Source organism: Coenobita brevimanus, chromosome 62, assembly GCF_032717465.1.
Source record: "Coenobita brevimanus isolate Jiangsu-jjx chromosome 62, ASM3271746v2, whole genome shotgun sequence".
NCBI lineage: Eukaryota > Metazoa > Arthropoda > Malacostraca > Decapoda > Coenobitidae > Coenobita > Coenobita brevimanus.
The window spans coordinates 31028932-31047340 of record NC_137015.1 but is presented as its reverse complement, the minus strand read 5'-3'; the positions used below and the strand labels follow the sequence as shown (position 1 = coordinate 31047340).

The 18409-nt window shown below is 44.3% G+C and overlaps 1 protein-coding gene across 1 annotated transcript in view; it reads right to left on the bottom strand.

Moving 5' to 3' along the window:
• The window catches only part of LOC145404056 (uncharacterized), a 259743-nt gene extending 248687 nt beyond the window's left edge, over positions 1–11056 (bottom strand). The window contains exon 1 of the mRNA XM_080275658.1: positions 10972–11056. The gene's annotated coding sequence lies outside the window, so the exon portion shown is untranslated. The remainder of the gene's footprint in view (positions 1–10971) is intronic.
• Between the last annotated feature and the right edge of the window lie 7353 nt (positions 11057–18409).

The following is an 18409-nucleotide window of genomic DNA, read 5'->3' as shown; positions in this document are numbered from 1 at the left end:
TTAGTGAAGAATAAATGCTAGCTTTACGAATTTGGTAATGAAAAGTTAAATTTGGTAATGAAAGTTGAGGAGATTGGTAATGTGGCCGTTGCGATCTGGCAACTCTGTTTCTCCGACATCAACAGTTACTCCCTAACTTCGATTGTCAATAGATGCTTATCGCACTGGAAGCCACACGTGCTCGTTTTTTGTGAATAAACAGTGCATATACTGCAATACCTTGCCTCTAGACCACATGGGAATTTACAGTGTTGTGCAGTGTTACAAAATTTGAACTTAGAGTGCAAAGGATCAACTGTGGAGTGCAAACTGGCAGTTTAAACTGGCGGTTAGAACTGCAGTGGTACAGTTAAGAACAATGTGCAGTGTTAAACAATTATAACTCACAGTGCAAAGAATTAAGTGCAGCACAACACTGGATTACTGTACGTTCTTCAAGAGCATTTTCACCACTGCCAAAACCTTAGAAAGGCAGCCACAAACGTGATGTAAGTACCCTGGCTGAGGTACAGTCACTTCTAATTCCTCATTCTTTGCTTCCTTTTCATTTATTTCATGCTTTATGTCCATTACTGGTGTGAATAGGGTCTTAAATAGGTTTAAATAGGTGCTATGCATGTCTGGTAGGGAGTTATTTAGGTGGCTTTCAAAGTCAGGCTGGGTTAGGGTCCATAAGTACCAGTCCAGGAGGCTGGTGCCCACTATCTGGACAGGACCACTTTCCGGACGTGCCTTTGGCTCTATTACGTCGGACAGTGGAGGGATTACTGTACTCGTATTCTTATCCATCCATCCATCCATCATCCAATCCTACGTTGCCCCATGAGGAGAGTAGGTGCCCGGGGCTAGGCAGTTGGTCCTGACATTTAAGATGAAGAGTGACCAGCCTCACTCATCCCTGAGTTGCATTACGTGGCAATAAACCCCAACCACCCCTTCGATATAAACCTTCACCGGCTCAATCCGACTGGAGCACAATAATTACCCATTAAACCACCAGGCGCCAAAATTTGGTTATATGGTCACCACCCAGCGTAGTAAATAGCTTCCTGGTGTACAGGAAACCATTTGGCTTGTCACTCAATGTAGAGTCACCCATAGGCAGAAGAAAGAGGAAAGAATGAAGGAATGAAAGACAGAAGAGGGAGTGTAAAGTCACCTGTAGGCAGAAGGATGAGGGAAGAATGAAGGAAAGAAAGATAGAAGAAGATGGAAGGAAAGAAAGATGGAGGAGAGGACAGGGCAGACACCCGAGAGCAGCACTACATTGAGTGAGTGGATGGTAAGTGCCCCCACCTATCACATTTGTATTCTTATATTACTACTTATATACATTTCTATTTACATTCTCTATTTTATTTACATTATTTACATTTCTATCTTATTTACACTATGTTATGCACTGTCACTTGCAGTAACTTATAAAACTATTTTCCATTGTTCAGTTATATTTACATTCATTGCTTTCACTTGCTGTTTACACATTATTTACATTTCCACTTGCACTGTTTCAGAGTCACCAGAGAGATCGTAGTCACTGTCCATCATTATCACTGATACATTAGCCAGTTCATGTTCCACAGCAGAGTCACTTAGCCCTTTACCCCTACACACGAGGTTTAGTAGGGGTAGAGGTCACAGGGCCCTTTGTATGGGGCTAAAACGTGGCGGAATTGGACAGGCACGAATCCGACGTGGTTTCACCTTGAAAGACAACAGTAAACTGAATACTGTGGTCTAAGGGCAGTGAAAGGTTGCCAATGTCAGCGTGGTGACAGCTGCTAATATATACGCTATGAAATGATTAGCAGGAAATCTAGACAATACATAATAAATTAGGTAGTTCCAGGTGAATGTAAATATCACTTAGGCTTCTCCCTTCCTTTCTTATATATATTTTTATTATGAGAACAGGTCTTACGGCATATTTCAAGGGGAAATAAACAGGGAAAATTAGCGAACGAGTGCACGTGAGGTGTTGCCAGGTGATAATTAGCCCATTCCAGATGTATGGCAGTATCAATTACCTTTCCTCTTTCTTTTATAAATTATTTTGTAAAAGAATAAGGCAAAGGTCACATTTCAATGGATAAAATGAGTGGAAAAATCCGTCCAGGATTTGTGTAGCGCAGCGCAGCTGGTCAGGCGGGAGGAGAATGTAATGGAGGGGAGGTAAGGAGGGAGGAAGTCAAGGACAGGAGAAAAATGGCTAAATTGTCAACAGTGGATGGGAGTACAGGTGACATTAGCAGAAGTGAGCATAGCTGGACACTGGTTGTACAGTACTGATAGATAATACAAGCCACCACTTGAAAGCCCAGGAGAATTCAAAATAACACAGACTCACAAAAGTGACGTCCCGCGGTATGATCCCTTGCCCCCGAGCGTAACAAAAGTGACGCCCCGTGGTTAACCCGAGACGTCCCGTCAACGTATGGATACGTTGCAACATTTTGCATTTGCCAGTCCCATCGACGTACTGGTACGTTTTGCAATTGCAAGTTGCATAATTTCCACAATTTTCAAAATTCGCGCGAGATTTTTGGTACGTAGCATCGCATGACCTTCCCCTACCTGCCACCAGGCAGGGACACTCGGCGACCCCGCGCGACCCGCGCTCACCTGCGGCTCGGTCACTCACCTGTTAGCAACGGTCCTGCTCAGACATGGCGCATAGAGGTCTCTCGGAGGAGGAAATTCAAGCCGCCCTGGATGCCTTTACTGGCGATAGTGATTCACCACTCAATGACGAGGAGATGGACAAAGATTATGTCCAACCAGAGGATGTGGAAAGCAGCAGCAGTGATGAGGAAGTCCTGTCCCCCAGGAAGCGGCGCTACGTGACTTATCGTGCTGCAGGAGAGGGTCAGGCTGCACAAAAACAACATGCAAGATCCTCTAGCCAGCCCCTACGTGACGTGGAGCCCGATTTCGAGGACGAGGACGAGGACATAGCCGTGGGACGTGCTGCCACGTGGTACGGCCGTGAGGTTATTACTCATCGCGGCCCAGAGCGCACACCACATCGTTCTAACAGGTATGGGCCTAGTGTTTTGTTTGGGGATGGCGGAAGTGGCGTTGAGGGAGTGGGGAGTGAAAGGGAAAGTGTTGGGAGGAGTGTGGAAAGTGAGAGTGGCGGGAGTGAGTCACGTGGTGGTGTGAGGCGGCGGGGCTTATAACTTGGGGCAGTGAGGGTGGGTGGTGAGTCACGTGGTGTGGTGATGGAGCAGCGAGGTGAGGAGGAGCCACTCCCCAGCACGTCTTATGCTCCCCAATATTCCCGGGCTTCCTCCCCACAGCCCCCTGATGTTCCCCAAGGCCGTAAGGGTAAGGGAACGGGGAAGGGTAAAGGCAGAGGGAAGAGGAGTGCGAGTTGGGAAGCCCTACGCACTCCTCCTCCCCAACCTCCCCCACCATCGTCTCCTCCCCACCCTGATGAAGGCAAGGATGGGGACGATCGGGACGAGGATTTTGTGTCTTGGAATTGGGAGGATGGGAGTGATTTTACTCCCCTCATTCACCCATGCACTGAGCAGGGGCGTGCTGGATGCATTGCTCCCGGTATTCACCCTAATTCAACCAGGCTGGATTTTTTCCACCTTTTCTTCAGTGAGGCTTTCATGGAGGAAATAGTGGATCAAACAAACCGGTTCGCTAACAGCCAGCGGCGTGACAGTGAAAGACAGGGCACAAGGAGCAGGCATTCTATCCTCTATGATTACCCAGTCTCCCTTGCAGAAATGTTTTTGTTTTTGGCCTTTGTACTTTTGATGGGTACTGTATGAAAGAACCAAATTCCTGCATACTGGACAAGGGACCCTATTATGCTTACACCAATATTTGGCCAAGTAATGAGCCGTAATCGGTTTCAGCAAATTCTAAGCCACCTCCATTTCTATGATGCTGATGATCCTGCAAATGCTAATGACACAGATAAGATGAGGCGAATTAGATTGGTTTTTGATCACCTAAGGCAGACATTCCGTTCCTCATTTTATCCCTATAGAGACCTCGTCATAGACGAGAGTCTCGTGTTGTGGAGAGGCAATATTTCATTTCAGCAGTACATACCCAGGAAAGGCACCGTTTTGGGTTCAAGATCTTTGTTATGTGTGACTGCAGGACTGGGTATGTGCAAGACATAGTCTTGTACACCGGTGCACAGACAGACATAATAGAAGATCGGAGTATTGGTCTGTCGGAAGCAGTGGTAAAGACAATGATAGAAGCCTATCTTCATCGTGGTCACGTCCTTAACCTTGACAATTGGTACACTAGCCCTCTTCTCGCTCGATATCTACACAGGCATGACACGGGGATATGTGGGACCGTCAAGGTGAACCGGCGTCACGTGGTCAAGGTGGGGCGGAAACTTGACAGGAATGACGTTGTCCTCTTCCAGGCAAACAATATCCTTGCAACTGTATGGAACCACAATAGAGAAGTCCTCCTCTTGTCCACGGTTCACTGCCCCTTGATGCACCGTACAGAGTCAGTAGATTATCGGAGTGAGAACAGGCACCATGTATGGAAACCTGAGTGTGTGCTTGATTATAATATCAACATGCGCCTGGTGGACCAGTCACACTCCATGATATCCACTGTCGAGTGTGCCAGGACCACGATGAAGTGGTACAAAAAACTATTCTTTCACCTGCTTGACATTACTGCCCTGAATTGCCACCACCTTCATGCCATGACAACAGGAGTTCAGGAAACCTTTGAAGGGTTTGTGAGGGAGCTGACACGAGAGATTGTTGCAAGATATGCGGTTGAAAGGCCCCAACACCGCACCAACACAGTCCCAGGTGCCCACCCTCCCCTGAGATTATCCGCCCGCCATTTCCCCACTCCCATACCTCCCCAAGCAAACAGACCTAGGCCCCAGCGCAGGTGTCACATGTGTAGCAACTCCCGCGTGAGACCCACCACTCAGAGAAAGGACACCCGCTATGAGTGCGTTCAGTGTGACGTGGGTCTGTGTATAAACCCATGTTTCAGTGAGTTTCAAGCGCTCCTGCACTTCTGATAAGGTGTGAATGCGATAGGACGCTGATACTCTGAAATAAATGCGACAAACAGAAGCTCAGTGTAATTATAAGGCCCGTAGATCTGTAAATAGTAGTATGGAAGTGAAAACGGGTGTAATATAAGTGGAAAATTATTATGTGAGTGTATGAATATTATCGAAGTGGAAACATACCTTGCGAGGGTATTTTGATGCGATATTCAGACGCTCAGTGGAATAAATAAGGCCTGTAAATATGTAAATAGGAGTCTACAAGTGAACACGGGTGTAATATAAGTGGAATATTAGTATGTAAGTGTATGAGTAATTTCTAAGTGGAAACATACCTTGCGAGGGTATTTTGATGCGATATTCAGACGCTCAGTGGAATAAATAAGGCCCGTAAATATGTAAATAGGAGTCTACAAGTGAACACGGGTGTAATATAAGTGGAATATTAGTATGTAAGTGTATGAGCATTATGTTGGTCGAAACATTCATTGTGAGGGTATTTTCATGCGATATTCTGACGCTCACTAGAATAAATAATGTCAGTAAATATGTATAGTGCAGAATAGGGTGTAAATGGGTGTAATGTAAGTGGTAAAGTATATTGTGATTGAAGAAATAAAGTAAAAGTGGAAACACGAGTGTTAGAGAGTGTGCTTGCTACGAGATTATGCACTAGCATTTTGCTTGGACGTTGTTGGAAGGACACAAGTCAAGAGTGAGTGCCGTGGAAATGAGTTATTTAAGAGGAGCCTGTGGAGTCACATGGAGAGACAGGCTGACGAATGAGGATATAAAGGAGCGTTGTGGTGTTGATGTGGATGTGATTGGAGGCATTATGAGGAACACACTGAGGTGGTTTGGCCATGTGGAGAGGATGGAGGGTGAAAGACTGACAATGAGAGTGTATGTGAGTGAGGTGGAGGGGGAAAGAGGGAGGGGGAGGCCGAGGATGAGATGGAGAGATGGGGTGGAGAGGTATATGAGAGAGGGGGGTGTGAGTTGGGAGCAGGGGAGTGAAATGGCGGGGGACAGGGCGACTTGGAGGCGATTTGTTTGTGGCCACCCCAAACGGGATTGAGGCGTCTGGCAATAGATAGATAGATAGATTTTGCTAAATGCCCTTGTAATGAATATAAATTATTGAAAACGTTTATAGTGGTTGAGGAAAGGTTCAATGTAAAGAAGAAAATATTATGAAAGTGATAAAACAATGTTGTACGTTGAAACACGAGTCGTAGCGAGTGCGCTGAGTATGCATATGTGCACTATACTTATGCTACATGTCATCGTAATGACTGAAAACAGCTAAAAACATTTACATACAGTACAAAACGGTAAAATGGCATTGAAACAGTAGTATACAAGTAGAAAAAATGATATGTTGACTGAAACAAGAAACTTAGCACATAGCGTTTTACCAATCGGACCAAACTCGCTAAGCTCGCGCGAAGGTACAATGCTTATTTTTCATATATATGTCACTGAAATTCATAATATTGTTATTCTTATTGTTTAATAGTTCAAATTCAATAAATGTAGAGGTGTTGTTTGTTGTTTCTCCCAAAATTACCTACCATAGAAAACGTGAGCGCCTCACACCTCTATGATAGAATACAATACCTGAAGCGGGGGACCTCACCTGTTCTGACCGGTTGCGGACCACAGTAAGCACTTTCTTTGTGATTTTCCTTTGTTTCTCAACATAAGCGGAAGTTTTAGCCAAAAATTTTTTTTTCCAAAAGTGGTCGGGACTGGGGGGTGTCAGAGGTGCGAAAGTGGTCGGGACGTGACGGGTTAAGGGGTTAAAAATGCTTAATTTTCAAAAAATTTCCTGAGGAGGCTTACAGCACCCCCCCCAGACCCCCAAGTCTAGACCAACATACCCATATCCCACACCATGCCCTCTGCCTCCCATCATCTCCAGACATCACCTTCTGCTCCCCAAACCTCGCCTCCACTACATCATGGAGAGTGGTCAAAACCCTAGGTTCTGATCACCTCCCAATCATCATCACTACCAAAACCAGAATCACCCCAGCTGACCACAAATACACATACACTAATTAAAAGAGAGCCAACTGGGAGGCTTTTGTAACTGAAACAGAACAACATCTTGAAACACTAAACAGTATACCCATCACAAACATCAACACCGCTGTGCACACTTTCAATACAATTATACAAAATGCAGACAAAAGACATCCCTAGAGGCAACAGAAAGAGACACAACCCCAACTTCACACCAGAAATTCAAGGCCTCATCAGACAACAGGACACACTGTGACACTCCCCAACACCCCATACACAAGACACCATACAACAAATTCAAGAACTCAACACTCAGATAAACACTAAAATATCACAACAGCAAACACTAAACTGTGAAAATTTCCTCGAAACACCTGACCACAAAACAAACATCAGCACTCTACAAAATACTAAACAGCATCACACTTTCCAACAACAACACCACACAATCACACGCTGCCATCACAACAACAGACACCATACCCTCAAACAACAAGCAAACACTCTCATCAATCATTTTTCACAAGTCAGCCATCTAAACCCCCATCCCGAAGACCTACGTATCATCCGACGCAAGAGACAGTTCCCCACAGACCCAGACTACGCACCTTTCACTTACAATCAGACGAAGCACGTCATTAACAACCTCAAGCACTCATCTGCCTGTGGACCAGACAACATAAGCAACATTCACCTTAAACACCTAGGACCACAAGGCATACAAGCACTCACCAACATATCAAACTACAGCTACTCACAAAACATAATACCCAGCATCTGGAAGCATGGCAATATCATCACTATCCCTAAACCCAACAAAGACCCCATGTTACCCTCCTCACATCGCCCCATCACACTCCTCTGCACCCCCTCTAAAGTCACTGAACGACTGGTACTACAACTAGTCACACCCAACATTCCCCTAGCCCAGTCACAACATGGTTTTAGGCCACTACACTCCACAAACACTCTTCTTACAGACCTTACACAGAGAGTTTTCAATGGCATAAATTCAGCTAGGCCACCACACAGAACACTCCTAATCACACTAGACATTAGCAAAGCTTTTGATGCCATCCCCTGCCACAACCTCACAAACAAAATACTCAACACAAACATGCACAATGACACAAAAAGATGGCTGGCAAACTACTTAGCAGGCAGATGTGCACACGTAACATTTGCCGGTCAATCTTCTAACATCAGAAACTTCACAAACGGTGTCCCCCAAGGATATGTTTTGTCCCCTACACTCTTTAACCTATACATGCATGACATACCCACACCCCACACACCACAGATACACACAGCTTCCTATGCAGATGATATAACACTTACATGCACGCACCAAAACGCAAACATAGCTGCACACATCATTCAACCCTACCTCAACACACTACACGAATGGTTCACCACAAACAGGCTCAAAATAGCCCCAACCAAATCTACAGTGACCCTTCTCACAAACTGGACAGCAGAACACAGTCACATCCCACACCTCACCATAAACAACACTCCCCTACCACACACACACACACCCAAAATCCTTGGTGTAACATACAATACATCAATGTCACTTAAACAACACATCACAAACATTAAAAATAAAATAACACCAAGACTCAATGCTTTGAGGTCACTTACCCATACAACATTCGGACACAACAAAGAAACCACCACCACAGTATACAAACAATACATACGTTCAGTGATGAATTATGCAAGCCCTGCCTGGGCTTCTAACCTCACCAAAACACACTACAACACTCTATAGACCATACAGAACAAGGCCCTAAAAATAATCACAGGCTGCACAGCTACTACACCCACATCAAGAAACCAAAGTCCTAAAAGTCAAGGATCACCTAGACATGAGAGGCACCCAGTTTCTTGCTGCAGCCTCCACAAACCCACAGCATCCACTACAGTACATGGCAGCACATCCATCCACACCAAGGAATATCAAAACAACACCCAGCACACGATACCATACACAAATACTGTCATCTCTCCCCCCTCGCCCACCTCAGACTAGCTTCCAGAAGCATATCCACACTCAGATCACTCGCCGCTCCATTCAGTCACTTAAAGACAACATACAGCTGCATGCACGGCCTCCTGACATCCACCCCTCTGAATCCTATCTTCCTCATGAGGACAGGGTCCACCTGGCCAGGCTAAGATGTGGGCAGCATCCAGCCCTCTTAAGCTACCAGAAGAGGCTGGATGACTCTGTCACTGATGCCTGTCCAGGATGCAACACAGCACCCCATACTATTAAGCACATTATGGAAGACTGCATTGCACACAATCACCTATGCCAACAACACAACATACACTCATTAAGAGTGCTGTGGGAAAGCCCGGTCTCGGCCATGGCCTTCCTAAGGGACTCGGGGCTGTTCGGCCAGACTGCCTAGGGAACAACTACTACTACTACTACTACCCCCCAGCTGTAGAGGCTTGCTTCGCTTGCCCCCCCCCCCTTTAAAAAATAATCCTGGATACACCTCTGTGGCCCCCTTCCTTTCTCTATCTATCTATTGCCAGACACCTCAGTCCCATACGGGATGGCCACAAACAAATCGCCTCGTCACCCTGTCCCTTGCCATTTCACTGCCCTGCTCCCAACTCACACCCCCCTCCCTCATATACCTCTCCACTCCATCTCTCCATCTCATCCTCGGCCTTCCCCTCCCTCTCTCCCCCTCCACCTCACTCACATACACTCTCCCCATCAGTCTCTCACTCTCCATCCATGGACCCCCCTTTCCATGGACCTATATATGCCACTGTCTCGGAACTAAACTTACTGTCCTTTGGAGTGATATGACTCCATTAGTTTTGAACATAAGACAACAAGCAAAATAACTACAAAAAGAGGAATGAAAGGGGAACATTTTTTATATTTTTTTCAGAGACTGACAAACATGACCGTAATGATTTTTTGAACATGGCAAAAAGGGGGTAAAATTTGGGATAAATATATAGGCATTTTGGAATTTTTTTTTGCTCTGCAATGGTGAAGAATAATAAGAAGCTGATAGGGCAATTTATTAATGAGGGTTTTATTAGTAAAACTACCAAATATCATAGAGATCAGATGAACACACTTCCCCTGGTTTCCCATTTCTCACATCTCTTATTTTATATGTATTATGCTTATACTGTATTGTTTTTTTTTCTGTAAAAATTAATCGACCAAATTTAATCAAACTCTGGGATGTTACTGCTCATATAAAGTAACAAAACATAAAAAAAAAATCAGACAAATCTAAGAAAAACACATGTACCTTCATCAGTAACAAATGACTATGTTCCTTAAAAGTCATGCATAACTACTGTATCTGACACACTGATTAACCAGATTTCATCCACAGTTGTTGATGATAAGTCAGTAACAACCATGCATCAACACATTCCATAAAATTCCCAAAGCTAGGCCAAGGTAAATAAAACCTGAGATACCTCAACCCAACTAATTCTAACTAATTGTACTTTATTGCTACATAACTCAATCTGGTGCTCTAGTGAGTACCTGATTCACAGTGACAGCCTATTATGTGCATAGGTTCAATCCCCAAGAGGTGACTCGATGCTTTTGACCACGTCATTGGGTTAAATATGCTGGTCATCTATCTATTTATCTATAGCCAGATGCCTTTATCCCATAAGGGGTGAACACAAACAAATCACCTCCATGTTGTCCTGGCCCCTGCCATTAAGCTGCCCTCCCCCCAACTCACACACCCCTCTCTCATACCTCTCCACTCCATCCCTTCATTTCATCCTCAGTCTCCCCCTCCCTCTCCCCCCTCCACCTCACTTACTACACTCTCTTCATTAATCTCTTACTCTCCAGGCCCTGGCAATGTGGATTTTTTTTTTTTTTAATTACCCTTCCTCTCCCACCACAACCTTACCTAACACCTACCCACTGGCACTCTTCACATTCCTCTTTGCCTCTGGTTGATTAACTTTTGGCAGCAATGATGGTGGTCCTTTCCTGGTTTTGGCAAGAAGCTGTGTCAATTTTTCATTCTGTTTCTCTAACAGACTAACTCTGGCTTGTAGATCCTGAAAAATAATAAACCAATATTCATTACAATATCTCAAATCTGTCCCTTTAGGTTCATATCCCTTTCATTATGATAACACCTTTTTTACTTTACTCATGCTAACTCCTGATGATTTTGGGAAAAAACTTTGCCCTGAAGGGATAGATCCACTCTCCAGTAACCCTTTCAGTAGGATGACATATGTTTAAAATTATTCTTGCTACTTTCACATAATTATACTGAGCTTTGGAACATTCTCTCGTATCGATGGGGTCATGAACATTAACTTGCATGTGTTGTAGTAACATTAAGCACTACTAAATTATGGAGGTCTGCATTTACTTTTTGGCAGAATAAAGAGTTACAAATATTCTACAATGCTTGTGGTAGGAGGGGACACTCACCATCCACTCACTCAACGTAGTGTTGCTCTCAGGTGTCTGCCCTTTCCCCTCCTCTCTCCTTTCCTTCCTTCCTCTTCTGTCTTTCTTTACTTCATTCTTTCCTCGTCCTTCTGCCTATGGGTGACTTTACACTCTCTTTTGTCTTTCCTTCATTCTTTCCTGTTCCTTCTGCCCATGGGTGACTCTACACTGAGTGACAAGCCAAATGGTCTCCTGTACACCAAAAAAACCATTTAGTAAATGGTTTTATGCTGGGTGGTAACCATATAACCAAATTATAGCGCCTGGTGGTTTAGTGGGTAACTGTGGTGCACCAGTCAGATCAAGACAGTGAAGATTTATATCCAAGGGATGGTTGGGGTTACTGCTCATGTAATGCCACTCACGGATGAGTGAGGCTGGTCACTCTCACCTTAAATGTCAAAACCAACTTGCCTAGCCCCAGGCTCCTACGCTCCTCAAGGGGCTATGTAGGATTGGATATTGGATGGATGGATATTCATTCTCAAGATACCAAAATGAATACCCAGGGATCTTCCTTCTTTTACTGACAGACACAACCACATATACCATACACTATCTATGGAGAGTGAGAGTGTTGAGGAGAGTGTAGATGAGTAAGGTGGAGGGGGGGAGAGGGAGGGGGAGGCCAAGGATGAGATGGAGGGATGGAGTGGAGAGGTATATGAAAGAGGAGGTTGTGAGCTGGGAGCAGGGCAATGAAATGGTGGGAGACATGGCGACATGGAGGCAGTTTGTTTGATGCCACTCCTTACGAGATTAAGGCGTCTGACAACAGATAGATAGAGATATCTATTTATCTATAGCCAGATGCCTTAATCCCGAAGGGGTGGCCACAAACTGCCTCCACGTCGCACTGTCCCCTGTCATTTCACTGCCCTCTCCTCAATGTACAATCCCCTCTCTCATATACCACTCCACTCAATCCACCATCTCCTCCTCAGCCTCCCTCTCCCTCATACCCACCTTCACCTCATTCACATACATTCTCCTTGCTAGTGTCTCACAGTCCATCCTCTCCACATGGCCAAACCACCTCAATGTATTTCTCCTAAAGCTTTCTATCATATCCACATCCACACCACAGTGCTCCTTCACTTTCTCATTTGTCAGTCTCTCTCTCCATGTAACTCCTCATGCTCCTCTCAAGTAACTCATTTCCACTGCTCCCACTCTTGACTTGTGTCCTTCCAACAAGGACCATGCTTTGCTTCCACATGTTAGAGTGGGTATTGCAATACTATCATGCAGCGACTTTGTTACTTCCATGCTCACTTCCCTGTTTCTTATCACTGCTTTCAATAAACCTGCAACCTTTCTTCCCTGTTATACCCTTTCCAGCACTTCTTCCTCTAAACTTCCATCCTTATTCATAACACTACCCAAGTACTTAAATGCACTCACATTTTCCATTTCCTCACCATCTAGCCTCACCGTGCATTCAGTGGCTTCATTTCTCTCGAAGACCACAACTTTGTTCTTTCCAACATTCACCTTCAGATTCCGTTTCTAACATACTCTCCCAATCTCACTCACCAAGCCTTGGAGTTCCCCTTCGTTTTCATTTAACAATACAGCGTTTTATGCAAACTACAGAAAAGGAAGTTTCTATATGCTGCCCTCTCTCATTAGGGCAATTCCAACATCCACTGTCATACCTTGTATCTCTTTTATAACTCCATCTATATACAAATAAAACCACCATGGAGACATGACACATCCCTGCTTCAATCAAACATTCAGACAGATTCACTCATTTCACCATCCACAGGCATTACAGCCCTAGCACCCTCATACATACTCTTCGCAGCACTCAACAGCTTCCCATTCACTCCATGTATTTTTAATATTTTCCAAATCCCTTATCTATCTACTCTGTCATATGCTTTTTCCAATTCCATGAAGGCTTCATACAACTTCTTTCCCTTATCTAGAAATTTTTCCACTAAACACCTTAGGATAAATATCTGACCTACACAACCTCCTCCCTTCCTGAAACCTCCCTGTTCTTCTCTGTCTAATTCCTGTTATTTCCTTAACTCTGTCAATAAGTATCCTACCACATACTTTTCCTGTTACACTAAGAGGACAAATGCCCCTATGATCATCATGCAATTCTTTTCCCCCTCCTCCTTTGTACATGGGAATAATTATAACTTACTTCCAATCCTCTGGGGAACTACCTTCCTCCCAGGCCAATTTGCACAGCTTCCATATCCATTCCATTACTATCACTCCCCCATGCTTCAACATTTCACCATACACTCCATCAATTCCTAGGGTTTTCCCCATTTAGACTTTCTTCAATGCGCTCGTTACTTCCATCCTACTAATCTCTTCTTCACTTTTTGTCTTCCTCCTCCTCCCAGCCATTCCCCAGCCACTTATACTCGCATTACTTTCATTTTCTATGTTTAACAATTCCTTAAAATGTTCTCTCCTCACTTTTTCTCCCTTCTCCACCAGCTATCTGGCATTTTTATCTTTCACTCCCCTACTACCTTCTTTATCATCCTGTCTTACTCCCTTAACCTCCTTCCACAATATTTTCTTATATTCCCTCCATTTTACACTCAAATCCTTTCAAACTCCTCATCTATTCTCTTCTTAATCTCTTTTACTACTCTTCATCTCTCTTCTCTTCTCTACATATAACTCTGTTCCATCTCTCAACTTCCTCCATGCCTCTGCTTCTCATCCACTCACTATATACAGTACTTTCCTCTTTTGCGCCACAGCCTGTCTCACAATCATTCCACCATGTCGTTCCTTGCACACCCTTTCATCTTTTCTTCATCCAACACATAATCTCACATGCTGCACATACATCTTCTGTGAAGAAATATGTGCACACACCTTCAACCTTCCACCTCTAGTATCTGTTCCAAATGATATTTACTCAAATGCTCCTACACTCTCTCTTATATTCAGCCTTTTTTCCATCCTCCTGCAACCTTTCTACACTCTTTGTATGTACTGCTTTCTCCTGCCCTTCTCTCCTTCTTATCATCCATCACATTTGTACTTTGACTCTCACCTCTATCAAGTGGTGGTCAAAGAGTCCATAGCCCCCACCTTTGTATGCTCTCGTATCCAGCACACATTTTCTCATTCTCTCATCCACACACGATTACCTTCTGTTCAATCAGCTCACCACCCACCCTCCTCATCACTTGCCATGTATACCTGAGGATAATTTTGTGCCTAGAGAAGGTATTGGCCATCACCAGTTTCATTCCCACAAGAATGTCCACTAGAGTAATACCATTTTCATCCATTTCTGCTGACCCATCCCACTCACCAACTACTTTAACCACCTTCACATTCCTTACTATTCCATTCATTTCTCCAATCAAAAGAACTCTCTCACTCTTCCCAAACTTTTCCATGCATGCTTACACATTTGCCCTGCAAAAACATCTGAAAATCAGCATCATATATTGCACATCATTTACACACAATATAAAATTTTAACTAAGTGTATTAAAGGTTGTGGTAGGTGGGGGCGCTCACTATCCACTCACTCGATGTAGTGCTACTCTCGGGTGTCTGCCCTTTCCTCTCCTCCATCCTTCTTTCCTTCCATCCTCTTCTGTCTTCCTTTACTTCATTCTTTCCTTGTCCTTCTGCCTATGGGTAACTTTACACTTCCTCTTCTCTCTTTCTTTCCTTCATTCTTTCCTCTTCCTTCTGCCTGTGGGTGACTCTACACTGAGTGACAAGCCAAATGGTTTCCTGTACACCAGGAAACCATTTACAACACTGGGTGGTAACCATATAACCAAATTTTGGCGCCTGGTGGTTTAGTGAGTAATTACTGCGCTCCAATCGGACTGAGCCGGTGAGGATTTATATCCAAGGGATGGTTGGGGATGATTGCTCATGTAATGCCACTCAGGGATGAGTGAGGCCGGTCACTCTTATCTTAAATGTCAGGACCAACTGCTTAACCCCGAGCTCCTGTGCTCCTCATGGGGCAATGTAGGATTGAATGATGGATGGATGTAATAAAGGTACTGAGTGAACAGTTGTGCAGGTACCGGCAATGTGCATTTGTTCTTTTACGACAAAATGCACAATGTACAGTATGTGCTATCAGATGCCAACAAAAATGTATGATCCCAACTTAGTGGATAATGCTTTTTGAGAGGCTGCTATTAGGAGGGGGGGGGGGGAAATCATCATCCGCAACTCCTTTCCCACAATACGGCAGAGTGAAGAGTAGCAATGTCCAGACAGCCAAAATCCGCCCAATCCAGTAGGCAATGCATCCATTCACTCACCATTCAAGCCCCCGGAATCCTGGCTCTATCTCATTCATTCATTCATTCATTGCCAGACGCCATGTATCCCAAACGGGGTGGCCAAGGGCTTAGAGTTAATTGTTTTACAGGGAGGGGCACTAATCCTCCACCAACCCCACTTGACACGTAGGGATGCCAACAGCATCTGGTGTTCCCAGGCAGTCACCCATCCAAGTACTAACCAGACCCAATGCTCTATCTGATACACCAAAAACATTCACCACATTCTGTAGCTTCACATAAACGTATCCGATAGTTAATCAGGGTGCTGTCACATTAAAAGTGCATGCCAAATCCCTGATCATGCGCTTCTCCTCACAATATTCATCCAGCCAGCTCGATCTCGTCAGTCCCCTAGCCTCGCTGACTTCCAAACCTCTCTTCCCCACACACTCATCCACCATATCCCTCCACCTTCTCCTAGGCCTACCTCACCTTCTCCCTCCTTCAAATTTGTTCAGGTATACCTTTTTCATCACTGCATTGGCATCCGTTATCTCCACATGACCATACAATCTCAGTACACTCTCTTCAATTCTGGTGTCCATAGACTCCTAACTTCTCATCTTTCACGAATCACATTATTTCGTGTCCTATCCACTCTGTACTCAACATACATTCCTCAGCAGTCCCATCTCCACTGCTCTCACCCTTGACTTTTCATTTTCATGCCACATTATAGTTACACATCCATAAGTCTGAGTTGGCACCAACACTCCTTCATGTAAGCCTCGTGCAGCTGCAACACTCAAGCCTCTGTTTCTTATCATGGCCTTCATTGCATCAGCTACTTTCCTTCCTTATGCCACTCTACTTTCCACTTCTTTTGCACATTTTCCTCTCTTTTCTATCACTGTGCCCAAGTACCTGAACTCTCTCACTAATTCCAGTCTCCCTCCATTCACTGTAACATCACACTGGGAGTCACCTCCTCTCTCAATAACCATCACTTTACTCTTTTCTACATTTACTCTCGAGGCATGATGCTCACAGACATCAGCAAAACTCTGCACTAGTCTACCAAGTTCTTGTCCAGTACTTGCAAGTAGTTCTGCATCATCAGCATACAACAAATTTGAGATATTCCATCCATCACCATTCATTACCAATGCCATCCCCCTCTCGATTACATGTGTTTTTACTTCTCTCATCACCCTATCCATACAGCTACATATTGAACAACTATGGAGACATCACACAACCTTGTCGCATGCCCACACCAACTGTAAACCATTCAGTTAGATGCCCATTCACCCTTACATATGCTTCCCTACCATCATAAAAACTCTCGACAGCACCTTGCAGCTTACCACCTACATCGTTCAAGCACAAAACCTTCCACAATCCTTCTCTGTCTACTTTGTTGTATACTTTTTCTAGATCTATGAATGCCATAAACACCTTATGGTTCTTCTTACAAGCCTTCTCCACTAACTGCCTTACTGCAAATATTTGATTCACACATTCTCTACCACTCCTAAAGCCACCCTGTTTGTCACTCATCAGGACTTCTGATATCTCTCTTACTTTCTCCATGATAAATCTTTCATATACCTTCCCTACCACACTCAATAAACTTATACCACGATAATTCTTGCACTCACTTCGTTCACCTTTATTTTGTACAAGGGTACAATCACAGCCTTTTCCCACTCTGCTGGCACAGTTTCACTCATTCATGCCTTTTTACATATCTCCAACAAGCACTTCATTCCATTCTCTCCACTACACTTAATCATTTCTGCATACACCTAATGAACCCCAGCTGCTTTTCCATTTGTCAGCCGTTTCACAGCGTTCTTCACCCGTGCGAGTGCCACATTTCCTATCATTGCATTCCTTCTCTGAACACCCCCAAAACTAATCATGTTTACAGCCACTCTGCTCTCTCTATTCCCATTCACCAGGCTTTCAAAATGTACTTTCCATCTGGTCCTTACTTCATCCCCATGGGTTAATTACCTACCACTTACATCCTTCACATTTTCACACTTCTTTCCGCTGTCACTTCTATATTTTCGCACCTCTTCCCAAAATAACTTGCTATTTTCAGAGTAACTTGCATTTATTTTTCTTTCTAGTTCATCATTTACCTCCTCCTTTTTCCTCTTTGCCAGTCTCTAGTGCTTCTTGCTCTCAATATATTCAATTCTTATTTCAACTGAACCCCTGTCCTGTAACCACTCTAGCCACTTCTTCCTCTTTTCCTCCACTGCTCTCTTAACCTCTTCAGCCCACCATGCTGTACCTTCCTCTTTGTTGTTACTCTTGCCACACCACACACTGCTTTAGCAGTCCTAACTAAGCAATCCATATATGCATTCCACGGGCTGTGCAGATCCATTTAATTCTAATTCACTGATTCTAACTCCTCCCCTGCTTTGGTCCTGTATTCATCTGCCATTTCTTTGATCCTCAACTTCTCGACTTATAGTCTTTCTCTCTGACTGATCATCTCTCTCCTGGTCCACCTCACTCCTCTCAGCTTGATCTTGCATACCAAAATCATGAGATCTGACAGACCTCCACATCATCCTCTCATGTCCCTCATATCAGCAACCATTCCCAGCATTG